This window comes from Myxocyprinus asiaticus, chromosome 20, assembly GCF_019703515.2.
Source record: "Myxocyprinus asiaticus isolate MX2 ecotype Aquarium Trade chromosome 20, UBuf_Myxa_2, whole genome shotgun sequence".
In the NCBI taxonomy this organism is placed as follows: domain Eukaryota; kingdom Metazoa; phylum Chordata; class Actinopteri; order Cypriniformes; family Catostomidae; genus Myxocyprinus; species Myxocyprinus asiaticus.
In genome coordinates, this window is record NC_059363.1 from 46421214 (window position 1) to 46433537 (window position 12324).

General features: G+C 43.0%; 1 pseudogene; it reads right to left on the minus strand.

The window, feature by feature from the left end:
* The window catches only part of LOC127411130 (tubulin polyglutamylase TTLL5-like), a 138197-nt pseudogene that overhangs the window by 107476 nt on the left and 18397 nt on the right, over nucleotides 1–12324 (minus strand).

Consider the following 12324-nt stretch of genomic DNA (forward strand, 5'->3'; position numbering starts at 1 on the left):
GGATCGGTGGATCATCAGAGACTCCAGCCACACGGGCCATGGGCTGTTCTCACTGCTACCATCAGGCAGGCGGTATCGCAGCATCAGGACCCGCACCAGCCGACTTCATGACAGCTTCTTCCCCAAGCAATCAGACTTTTGAACTCTTGATCTGCCACGATCAAAATACATCTGCACTGCACTTTATTACTCTTATATCTCACACGGACTGTCATAAATTATATTATTATTATAATATATTCTATCTTTACAACACACTGGCAACTTACTATCAACGACAGCCTGAATTTCAATACAGTACAATATAACCTACTGTACATTTTATATATACTATTTATACTATTTTTTTTTATTGTATAATGTGTATTCTATATTGTGTGTATTGTATACTGTACATTGTATGTTATTATTTGTATATTGTGTTATGTGTAATTATGTGTATATTAGATTTTTAATTGTGTTGTGTTAATCTGATGTTTATTGTAATTGGTATATGTCTCATCACTGTCACGACTACTATGTTGCTCGGAACTGCACCCAAGAATTTCACACACTATTGCACTTGTGTATATGGTTGTGTGACAAGAAAAGTAATTTGAAAGTGATTTGATTTGATTTGATGTTAAGATTGCTGAAAATAAAAGCAGTTGAAAGTGAGAGGACGTTTCTTTTTTGCTGAGTTTATAAGAGGTCATTGTACTATAAAAACATACTGTAAGTTTCAGAACTTAAAACTTCCTCCTTAATAGAAAAAGAGCATTTATTTAAAACAGTCTCTAGAAATAGCTCGTTTGGAATTTGTGGAACTTGTGACATCACAAGGACCTGCATATGACTACCCCTTCAGCAAGATATCAACGCCTGTTTTTTGTCATTGCACCCTTGGCCCTGCCCACTGGAGCTCAGACAGTCAGTCACAGGTGAAGAAGAGAGACATGGGCCTGTCATGGGAGATTCATCTACACTTTTAAGGAGACTTACACAGGACACCTTAATGTGCCCATCTGGATTTAAATGTTTTTCTAAATACACATGCATCAGACAAACGGCTTTGACCGTTGTCATTCATCGTGCGCCGCTTTTAAAAGACGCAGTGTCAAGTTAGAACTCTAAAAAAAGACATCCATTATTTTTCATTCAGCTGTTTCATGTTGTTTTTATGGCGTCCTGGACCATTTTTGCACCCATCTGTGCTATTCTTAATTGTTGGTCTTTTGTAAATATGAACTATATGGACGTCTTTGATCGTTTCGATGCATTTCCGGCAATGTGCGCCGCTTTTAAGAGCGGTACAAGCGCAACTTTTGAAAACGCATCTCATTCCGCTGCTGCCGCTGTCTGGGAGAAACACATGCAGTCCTGTGTGTAAACAAACATGGAAGATGCGTGAGATGTCGCTCCTGTGAAGACCAGCATCTCTGCTTTGGCCAGTTGAAGCCGGGTGAACCAACCAACATCAAAATTGATTGTATTACGTCTGAGTATACAGAACATTTCAGCATGGATTGTATAAGTTTTTGGCTCATATCAATGTGGATTGCTTGTGAACCAGTTACAATACGATTCAAGCATTGCAAAGGAACTGTTATTGAAAGATGGGGCAGTTAAAACACTATTGGACCGCAAAAACGTAAGTAAACAATTTAATTCATGTCATGACTGCTTTATAGTTTATGGTGCTGCTTGACGGAACAGATTAATATATTCAGATGAAATGTGTTGGATGTGGGTTATATGTTAATCCTGAAATGTAGTTTTATAACGTTGTGGTCTTGTGGAGTTTGTTTATTTTCTTCGGACTGCATTTCAAATATGGCTGTTTTTGAGGGACTTCATGATGTTATCCAATCATAACAGTGAGCGTTTACACTGAAGTCTAAAAGGGCCAGAGAGCTTGAAACTGAGCATTTCAGACAGAGAGCAAGAGACAGGGTGGAAAATCATTATATATTACAAAATTATGACTGTTTTGGTGCAGAAAAACTTTACCAACATTATAAGTGGACCTCAGGGAATAATAAAATAATAATAATAAAAAAAGAGTATGTCAAGACGCTTTTAAGCTCAATCAACAGCATTTGTGTCATAATGTTGATTACCACACAAATAGATTTCGCCTTGTCACTCATTTTCTTTTGAAAGAGCAAACATTAAGATTCCAGTGAGGCACTTACAATGGAAGTGAATGGGGTCAATCCATAAATGTTAAAATACTCACTGTTTCAAAAGTATAGAGTCAAGACATAAACAATAAGTGTAACCTTGTTGTCTAGTAAATGCAGTAATGCCCTAAGAATCCCTAATTCTATCACACTAAAATCATGTTAACACACATATTGTTTACAGAACACAGATTTGTGCTTTTTTTTTTTTTTTTTTTTTTAAATAAAAGGAGGGACGAGTCTAAATTAATTTTAGTGGTAACCAACATTATGGCACAAATGCTGTTGACTGAATTCAGCTTTAAAAGGGTGATGTTTGCTTAATAAAATAACATTTTAATGACAAGCTGTGTAATTAAAGGGATAGTTCACCCAAAAATAATTTACTCCAAAATCCATAAAGGGAGCATAACAATAATCCATATGACTCCAATTGTTAAATCCATGTGTTTAGACACAATATGATAGGTGGAGGAGAGAAACAGATCAATATTTGAGTCATGTTTTATCATAAATTCTCCTCCCTGCCCAGTAGGGGGCAATATGCACAAAGAATGTGAATCAACAAAAACAGAAGAAGGAATATGTGAAAGTGAAATGGAGATTGACTGAGCAGGGAGGAGAATTTATAGTAAAAAAAAAAAATGACTTAAATATTGATCTGTTTCTCACCCACTCCTTTCATGTCACTTCTGAAGATATGGATTTAACCACTGGAGTCATCTGGATTACTTTTATGCTGTCCTTATGGAGTCTGGAGCTTCAACATTTTGGCACCCACTCACTTGCATTGTATGGACCTACAGAGCTGAAATATTCTTCTAAAAATCTTCATTTGTGTTCTGCAGAAGAAAGAAAGTCATATACATCTGGCATGGCATGAGGGAATTTTCATTTTTGGGTGAACTAATCCTTTATTATTTGTATTATGTAGTGTCTGTTTTTGAAAGCAATTAAACACTTGCTTTATTGTGAATAAAGTCAGAGCTGAAGAGGTTGCACTTAGTGAACTTGAGTGACTGTATTCTCAATATAACTGCCTCTCATTTCTTTTTTCATTTGTTTAAATGTACTTAATATCATATACATTCTTTATGAATAATTGATTTGCCACAAGGAGTTCAGGGTTTCAGTGGGTCCCATCAGAATTACCTTTATACACAAAACAGAACCTTATGAGTTTAAAAACTTTTGTTTTGTCTTTGCTAATGTGTCAGAAGATGAACAGAAAACACTGCAAAACATCTGTTTACATGAGTAACTAAATTATTTGTGGTTTCATTATTGTTATATTTTTTTTTTTTAATACCAAAATCTATACACCTTATTTTTCAGTGAAACAAGGGCACCGCCATTATCAATCTTGAATGTGGGCCACTTCCAGTATCAGCCACTTCCAGCTATTTTAGTGATACAAAAATACTACATTATGCTGCTTTATATTACAGGCTGGCAATATATGTCATCATATTATTAACATTAATTATAATTTTCATAAACTCATTGGTTTTGAACGCATATAGTTTTACTGTATATCGCATTTTGCCATCGTATTATCACACTGTTGCACAGGCAGAATGAATAAGAGATCAGGCACTGACAGGACAGTCCTCCTCGCCGTCTGACATGCCTCCACAAACTTTACATGACTAGCAGAGAGCAGAAAGCCCCTGGGCAAATGCTGCTTTAACTTTCTTTGCACCAAAACTGCATCTTGTTTCATCTTGGCAAATTAATAAACACATTTTACTCTCCATTCTTGTCAGAGAGTATTCTCTCTTTCTTAGCAGTGTATAGTCAACAGACACACAGATTTCGCATTCAGCATGGCCTATGAAACACCGCCTTTGGAAATAAATAAAGGCATCATTGGAGGTTATGCAGGTACATATAAATGGAGGTGTAAAAGATGAGGCGCGAAGCAGTTTTCCTTTTTAAGGTGAGGCTTTATTTTTCCCTCTTCGCCACACCACTTTACAGTTTTCCTTTAAGCACTAAGCTAAACACTATCATACACTGCTTTCGCAAATAATCTTTCACTACTAAAAATCCTTGCTCTGGCTCGGCTCTGTCGTGTCCAGTCTCTCCCCGACTAAGTAGTGTCGCTCTATTTATGCCGCTCTCCCCGTGCTCACTGAAATTAGAGACAGGTGTTAGACATAATTTAGCTCAGGTGTAAGCGCCTTTACCGCTTTCTTTCTCTCCGGAGAGATGCTTGACCACGCCCCCGTTGCCACAGGAGGTTTACATGGAGACAAGAAACACTGCATCGTCACGATCTCGGTAAAGTAAGAAGCAGATTTTATTACGGTCTCTTCAATACAACACAGCAATAAGTGTATGATTTACTTTTTTACCATAAATGCTGATTTTAGATAATTATCCGACATTAGGCCATCATTCTGCTGTACATCTTGTTGTTGTGTGATAGTTTATAAACTTATATCACTAAATTCTGGTGTCATTATCCTTCTATTTATTTATTTTGCGGTCAATAACATCGGAAACACACATTACACATATGCCGGAAATGCAGCTGCTGCTTACTTCTGTATCGCAAAATAAGATGGATAGGGTATCGTGTTTTTAAAAACCTCTATTTTTTCTTACCATGTTGAAATGTACCCTTTGAGCGGATGTCCATGCAGCAAAGTGTACACTGTGCACTACTCAAATTATTACGTATATTAAATTAAATTAAGACACACCACACTGACAGGCCTATCCGCACAGAAAGTTTGCACATACAGTAAATATAAGAGCCAGTATTTGATTGGTTGGGTTCTAGTGAGAGATTCAGGAAGCATTTAATTGTACATCAGATCAGTAAATCCCAAGGGGGAGCAGGTTCGAGGGAGTACACAAAAATAATTGGATTTTGCCATGTTGAATCTAACAAAATCACATGTATGTCTTAAAATAAAAATGATAAAATTAGGGATGGGTAAAAATATAGATTTTGCAATTAATCATGATCTTCATTTGAACAATGAATAATGTCTCTTTTTTTCTTTACAGTTTGTTGATCAAAAACAACAAAAAACATTCATTCTAATCAAACATAGCAGGGATGCGCTCAAGAAACCATGCGTGTCCTCTCTCTTTAATATGCACTCACTAGCTGAACTGCTGCTTGTAGTCTTAAAGAAACGTCTCGGTTACTGTCGTAACCTCCTTTCCCTGATGGAGGGAATGAGATGTTGTGTCGATGAAGTGTCACTAGGGGTCGCTCCTGGGAGCCCCAGACATCTCTGATCTTTGAGAAAAGGCCAATGAAAATTGGCGAGTGGAATTTGCATGCCACTCTCCCGGACATACGGGTATAAAAGGAGCTGGAATGCAACCACTCATTCAGGTTTTGCACTGAGGAGCCGTGACAAGGTGCCGGCCCATTCAGCGGGTAGTTCGGTGTTGTGGCAGGAGGGACACAACGTCTCGTTCCCTCCATCAGGGACGTTCCCCTTCTGTCACTCACTCGACATTGTGTCGATGAAGTGACACTAGGGGTCCCTATACAAAATGCCACGACTACTGAACTGTGTTACGTGGACTAGCGGGGCGAGACGGGCAGACCTCTGTGTGCCTCGTAGCCAGCGCACCCGGCCGTCACATAACCTCCCCCAATGCTGTTCTGGGTGTCAAACAGTCCCCTGCACCTCAGGGACAAGTCAACTGCACAAAAAAATGAGCCTTTTGATCCGCAGCCTTTTCTCTTTTTTCTCGCCAAAAGGAACTAAATCGTTCAGCTGGGGGCCATATAAGGTCCATGTCGGGGGGTGTCCCTCCAAAGAGGAGGACACCGTGGAGACCACACCCCACCCAGAGAGGGGGGGCTTTCAAGTGGAAATATGTCACATGGTCTTACCAAGTCTAGTCGGAAGCATGTGGAAGGGTCCCGTGGTAGGCCCTATCTGAGGGGGGAGGAGTTTCTACAGACATGGTGACCCAGGGCAGAGGGGCGTCTGCCCAAGGAAGAGGTCCACCTGCACTTGACCGAATCGACTCCAGATCAGCTGAACCACCTGAGGGTGGAGTCTCCACTCTCCCCTGAGCGTGACCTGCATGTCCGCTGTGCTGTTGAGGTTGCCCGGGATATGAGTGGCTTGCAGCAACTTGAGCCGCTGCTGACTCCAGAGGAGGAGACGGCAGGTGAGTTGCGACATTCGATGAGAGCGTAGACCGCCTTGGCGGTTGATGTACATAACCGTCGCCGTGTTGTCCGTCCGGACCAACACGTGCTTTCCCCGGATCAATGGCAAAAGCCTCCACAGGGCGAGCAATACTGCCAGCAACTCAAGGCAGTTGATGTGCCAACACAGTCGCGGACCAGTCCAAGGGCCGGCGGCTGTGTGCCCATTGCACACGGCACCCCAGCCACGCTTGGAGGCATCCGTCGTAACCACGATGTGCCTGGAGACCTGCAGTAGGGGAACTCCTGCCCGTAGGAATACTAGGTCGGACCAAGGGCTGAACAGACGGCGACAGACCCGCGTGATGATCACACGGTGTTTGCCGTGGCGCCATGCCCATCTCGTGACTCGAGTCTGGAGCCAGTGCTGAAGCGGTCTCATATGCATCAACCCGAGCGGCGTGACTGCCGCTGAGGATGCCAAATGCCCCAGGAGCCTCTGAAAAGATTTCAGTGGGACTGATGTCTTCTGTCTGAATGTACTCAGACAGTTCAGCACCAACTGCACGCTCTCGTTTGTGAGGTGCGCCGTCATTAAGACAGAGTCTAACTCCATACCGAAAAAAGAGATGCTCTGAACTGGGGAGAGCTTGCTCTTTTCCCAGTTGACCCGAAGCCCCAGCCGGCTGAGGTGCGTGAGCACCAGGTCCTTGTGTGCACAAAACAAGTCCCACGAGTGAGCTAGGATCAGCCAGTCGTCGAGATAGTTGAGAATGCGGATACCCACTTCCCTTAGCAGGGAAAGGCTACCTCTGCGACCTTCGTGAAGGCGCGAGGTGACAGGGACGGACCGAAGGGGAGGACCTTGTACTGGTATGCCCAGCCCTTGAAAGCAAACCGCAGGAAGGGTCTGTGTCGAGGTAAAACTGAGACATGGAAGTACATGTCCTTCAGGTCTACTGCCGCGAACCAATCTTGATGCTGGACGCTCGCTTGAATGCGTTTCTGCGTCAGCATCTTTAACGGGAGTCTGTGCAAAGCCCGGTTCAGAACTCGCTGGTCCAAGATTGGCCGCAACCCGCCGCCTTTTTTGGGTACGATGAAGTAGGGGCTGTAAAACCCCTTCTTCATCTCGGCTGGAGGAACAGGCTCAATCGCATCCTTCCGTAGGAGGGAGGCGATCTCCGGGCACAAGGCAGCGGCCTTCTCGCCTTTCACCGCAGTGAAGTGGACGCCGTTGAACCTGGGCGGACGCCTGGAGAACTGAATCACATAGCTGAGTCGGGCAGTCCTGATCGGCCAACGCGACGGGTTGGGGAGCGCAAGCAACTGTGTCAGACGTACTGGCGGGCGGGGCCTCATGACGGGGCAGAGCCTGAGGTGCCACTTGTGGCCGTGCCGAGTCTAAGGACATCAAAGCACTTACCTGGCTCCTTGTAACTACCCCCAGAACAGCCTGGGACGGGGGAGGAATAAGTGCATCTTCATGACCCGTGGAGACCATCACATTGGGAGCAGACTTGTGCCACAGCTGGGTGCGGGGGGGCGGAAGTCCTGCCTCCGGGGCGCCGAACCTGCCAGAGAGAAACGGTGTCCGGCGGTCATGATAATGACGGCCGTGAACACTAACTGTGAGGCCCAGGAAGTGAGGGAACTGCTCTTGTCTTGACAAAGTGGGTACCGCATCCCGTTGGGCATGTGGTGAAATCAAAAGAAAAGGAAAATAAGGATTCTCCACCCAACCCTCCATCGGGGGATGGAGTGGTCTCTTTACCAGCTCCTGAAGGGTGAGTTCCCGACATCTTGGGCTGCCTATCTCAGGGGCGCTTCAAAGCCTTCCTCGGGTTCTTGGTGGCCGGCCACGAGACGGGTGGCGTCTGTTTCCTGCTGGCTGGCCCACTGGGCTGGGCTGTGGCGGAGCCGGTGTTACCTCCGCTGGGGGATGCCCTTGGTGACGAGCAGATGGGGTGCGGGGCAGGATATGTTGTATGGCCTCCGTCTGCTTCCTTACCATCGAAAACTGCCGGGCAAAGTCTCCGACAGTGTCGCCGAGTAGGCCAGCCTGGGAGATGGGGGCGTCAAGGAATCGAACTTTGTCAGCCTCTCTCGATTCGACCAGGTTGAGCCAAAGGTGGCATTCCTGGACCACCAAGGTGGACATCATCTGCACCTCGTACAGTTCTTTAAGTCCCTTGGCTTGGTGCACCTGCAAGAGAGCAATGGCATGCAGGGCGGAGGCGGCATGTCCAGCAGCGTCGTAGGCTTTAGCCGTCAGTGACGACGTGAGCCTACAGGCCCTGGATGGGAGCCTCGGACGACTCAACCAGGTGGCGGCGCTTGGGCACAAGTGCACCGGGACCGCCTGATCCACCTGAGGAATCGCCGAGTACCCCCTCGCCGCCCCACCGTCGAGGGTAGTGAGAGTGGAGGAGTTCGAGAATCGGGTGCGGGCAGTAAAAGGTGCCTGCCACGACCGCGTAAGCTCCTCATGCACTTCCGGGAAAAAAGGAACGGGGGCGGAGCGTGGCCGTGAGCGGTGCTCCGGCCCCAGGAACCAATCGTCGAGCCGCAAGGGTTCGGGAGGGAGCGGAGGGTTCCACTCCAGCCTGACACTCGCAGCTGCCCGGGCAAGCATGGCCGCCAGCTCTGTGTCCGCCTGCGACTGGACCACCGTACCCGAGGGTGGGAGTCCAGCCGAGTCTTCCACGTCAGACATGGTGAGCCCGCTTTCCGATGCTGCAATGGATATCTCATCATCTTCGCGAGTTCCGAACGAGGCCGCGAACCCGCCCTGAGACAGTCTCATCCCAGAACCCGTCCGGGGCATACGAGCGTGCAGGGGAATGGAAGGTCCGTCGGGGGTTACCCGGCGGAGAAGCTCCCATTGAAGTCCCCAAATCGCCCCCAGTGCTAACCGACTGAGCCTCATACCCGTAGGTAGAAGGACCGAGACGGGGAGCCACACGACCGCAACGTAGTAATGGTCATGTTCTCTCAATGAGGACATGAACCATCCATGAACGATGTCTCCACGTGGGAAGCACCCAAACACGAAATACAGCGATCATGGCCATCAGAAGCGGAGAGATAGCGACCACAACCAGGAAGCATACACAAACGAAAAGGCATCTTGAAAAAGACGCTTTCGTGAGTGCCACTCTTTTAGCTGGAAATATTCTCTTTTAGAGAACTCTTTTTGTTTTTCTCGCCATTGAAGCGCCCAGGGATGTACTCTGCACAGCGCAGGTGCAAGAGGGGGAAAACCGCTGTAATGCGCCGTAAGACCAACAGCTCGTGAGAGCAAGAGAGATGAATGGACCAGTAGTAGTTCAGCTTGAATGAACACAACCACTCGGCTCCGAAGAAGAAATCTGAATGAGTGGTTGCATTGCAGCTCCTTTTATACCCGTATGTCTGGGGGAGTTGCATGCAAATTCCACTCGCCAATTCTCATTGGCCTTTTCTCAAAGATCAGAGATGTCTTGGGCTCCCAGGAGCGACCCCTTTTGGGGAACAGAACCCTTTTGAGCTCTTGTTCTACATATTAAATATTATGTATATAAACAATAAACATGTAAAAAAACATTTGTATGCAATATAATATATGCAATTCCAAGACATCATATTAATCGAAATGGAACTTGTCAATTTTTAAAAAGCTAAAATGTGACCAAAGTGATGAAAAACTAAAAATAAAATAAAATTTGTAAAATTAACATTTCATATTGTACCAAGTTAAGGTCCCCTGTATAATTAACAGCATTAGCTAAGAGACTATTTCTTTCCTAAGTGAGCAAAATGGACATTATAACTAAAAAAACAAATGTATTAATGTATTAATTATTTAATAATAATCAATATTAATGTTAATGTTAAATGTTTTTGATACACAAGTGCTACTACAGCTTTACTGATGTTGCTATGGGTTGGAAAACACTGCATCAGACGATCAGCAAACTGAGTGTGGGCATGCCGTTTGCACCTATACCTGGCAACCTCTAGAAATTGCTACTCTTTTTGTTGATGCTGTAGTTGGTGATATGCATGAACTGGTTCTTGATGTTTGCTGTGGCACGGTCATACATCACTGTGGCAAACCTACAAAACACACAACCAAAGATGAAAAACTGACCTTAATAGTGTGCATGACATCCAGTGAACAACTGACCTGTTGAAAGAATAAATATGTACAGTACCAAAGCAAACAGTCCCATGTAAACATTTGACGGCCTTAAATTCCTGCCGCATATATTTCAGTCTGATCTAATATTAATGAGGCAGGTAAACAGAAAGTTTTTTTTGAAATCCATTTGACTAACATTTGCAAATCCAATGACAACAAACAAGAATCCAGCATTATGATGATGTTAGATCTGAATGGCTATACTGTGATGGACTGATGTTGGATTTCTCCAGAGACAAGACTTGAGAGAATGTTCTTTTGTAAAGGCAAAATACTAGATAAAACTTGAGTTTTACATTTTCTAAATGTAAATTTAGTAAAAAACAAAACCTATATTTAAAGCAATTGTAATAATGATGCATGACTTATCAAACACCACTAATGATAATGATGTTTCTTTCATGAAAACTGCAGTGTGCAACTCACCAAATCAATAGAGTTTACATATTACTGCCTCATTGCTAAAATGCAAACTAATGTGTTTATTTTCCTTATAAGCTGCACATATCAGCATAGTTATAATAATGCTTTATAATAGTGAATTTTGATTGGTTGAGCCGTGTTTGAAGCCGTTATGTCAAAAAATCTATACCTAGAACTTAGGGCTACACAATGAATCGAAAAAATAATCGAGATTACAATTACAGCTGTCGCAATTATATAATCGTGAAAAGTTTTAATTTAAATGAGTCTAAAGGCATATCTGTAATGCTCACTATCTAAATTATGATGTGTGCAATTTATTCAAAATGTGAATAACACTTTTAGTTTTTTTATGCAATTAAAATATGAAAGCAATTCAGGAACAGTTCTCAAGTTGTTTTGATGCATAGCCTACATAAAGAACAACAGCCCCACACAGAATAAGTATTTTAATGTAAATCCTTTTTATCAAAATGAACAATTGCAAATCAAAGGAAATAATCGGCAATTATGATTTTCGCCATAATCGTGCAGACCTACTAGGACTGCACATTGTATATCCTGATTATTATTAACCCTTAAATGCATACTTCAGGTCTTTAGTGACCTGGGACCTGATTCCACCCCCGTTATCTCATCCATTTTTGGAGTTATACCCACACCTCTTTAACATTTCTCTTACAAATAGTGTAACAAACACTAAAAAAAAAAAAATGTTTTATACAAAGTGTGTAGGGTCATAAGTGACCCCAGATATGTAATAGTGTTACTGTATATTTTTGCTTCCATAAATCATGTTTTTGTGATTTCTCTATCTATATAAGATTACTATCACACGATATCTATTTCATCACATATCAAATAAATACTAACCAATGCATATCTATTACAAATGACTACTATATCATGTCAGTTTACTGTCAATTATCCCATACGTGTGTACACATACATATTATACATACAATATGTTACTCAAGGTGGTGCTGTTGTGTCAGTGATTGACCTGATGAACATTTTGCATTGCTATTTCAAGAAGCAGCAACGTGGAAGTAAACTATAGCAAGTTTAACACATGAACAGTATGTCTATTGTTATTTGGGTGTATTACTGAAATACTGTAAGTTGTATGTCTATATAGATTCAATATGTGTCTGAAAAAATACATGCATTTTGTGTAGCTCAATATGTGTTTGACAGCCAGTTGCTTCTCATTAAATGTCAGTGTAGAAATAATGAATCTCATTCTGTCATTTGTTGCACCAGCTCTTTGATAAACACAAAATAAAACATAAAAAAATAATAACATATATTGCATCCTATTATTTAATAATTATTGAAAGTACTTTGAAAATTTGACACTATCTGGGCATTTTGTAGATGCGTTTGGTGTAGATATATGTGCCGGGTCACTAAAGACCCGAGTTATG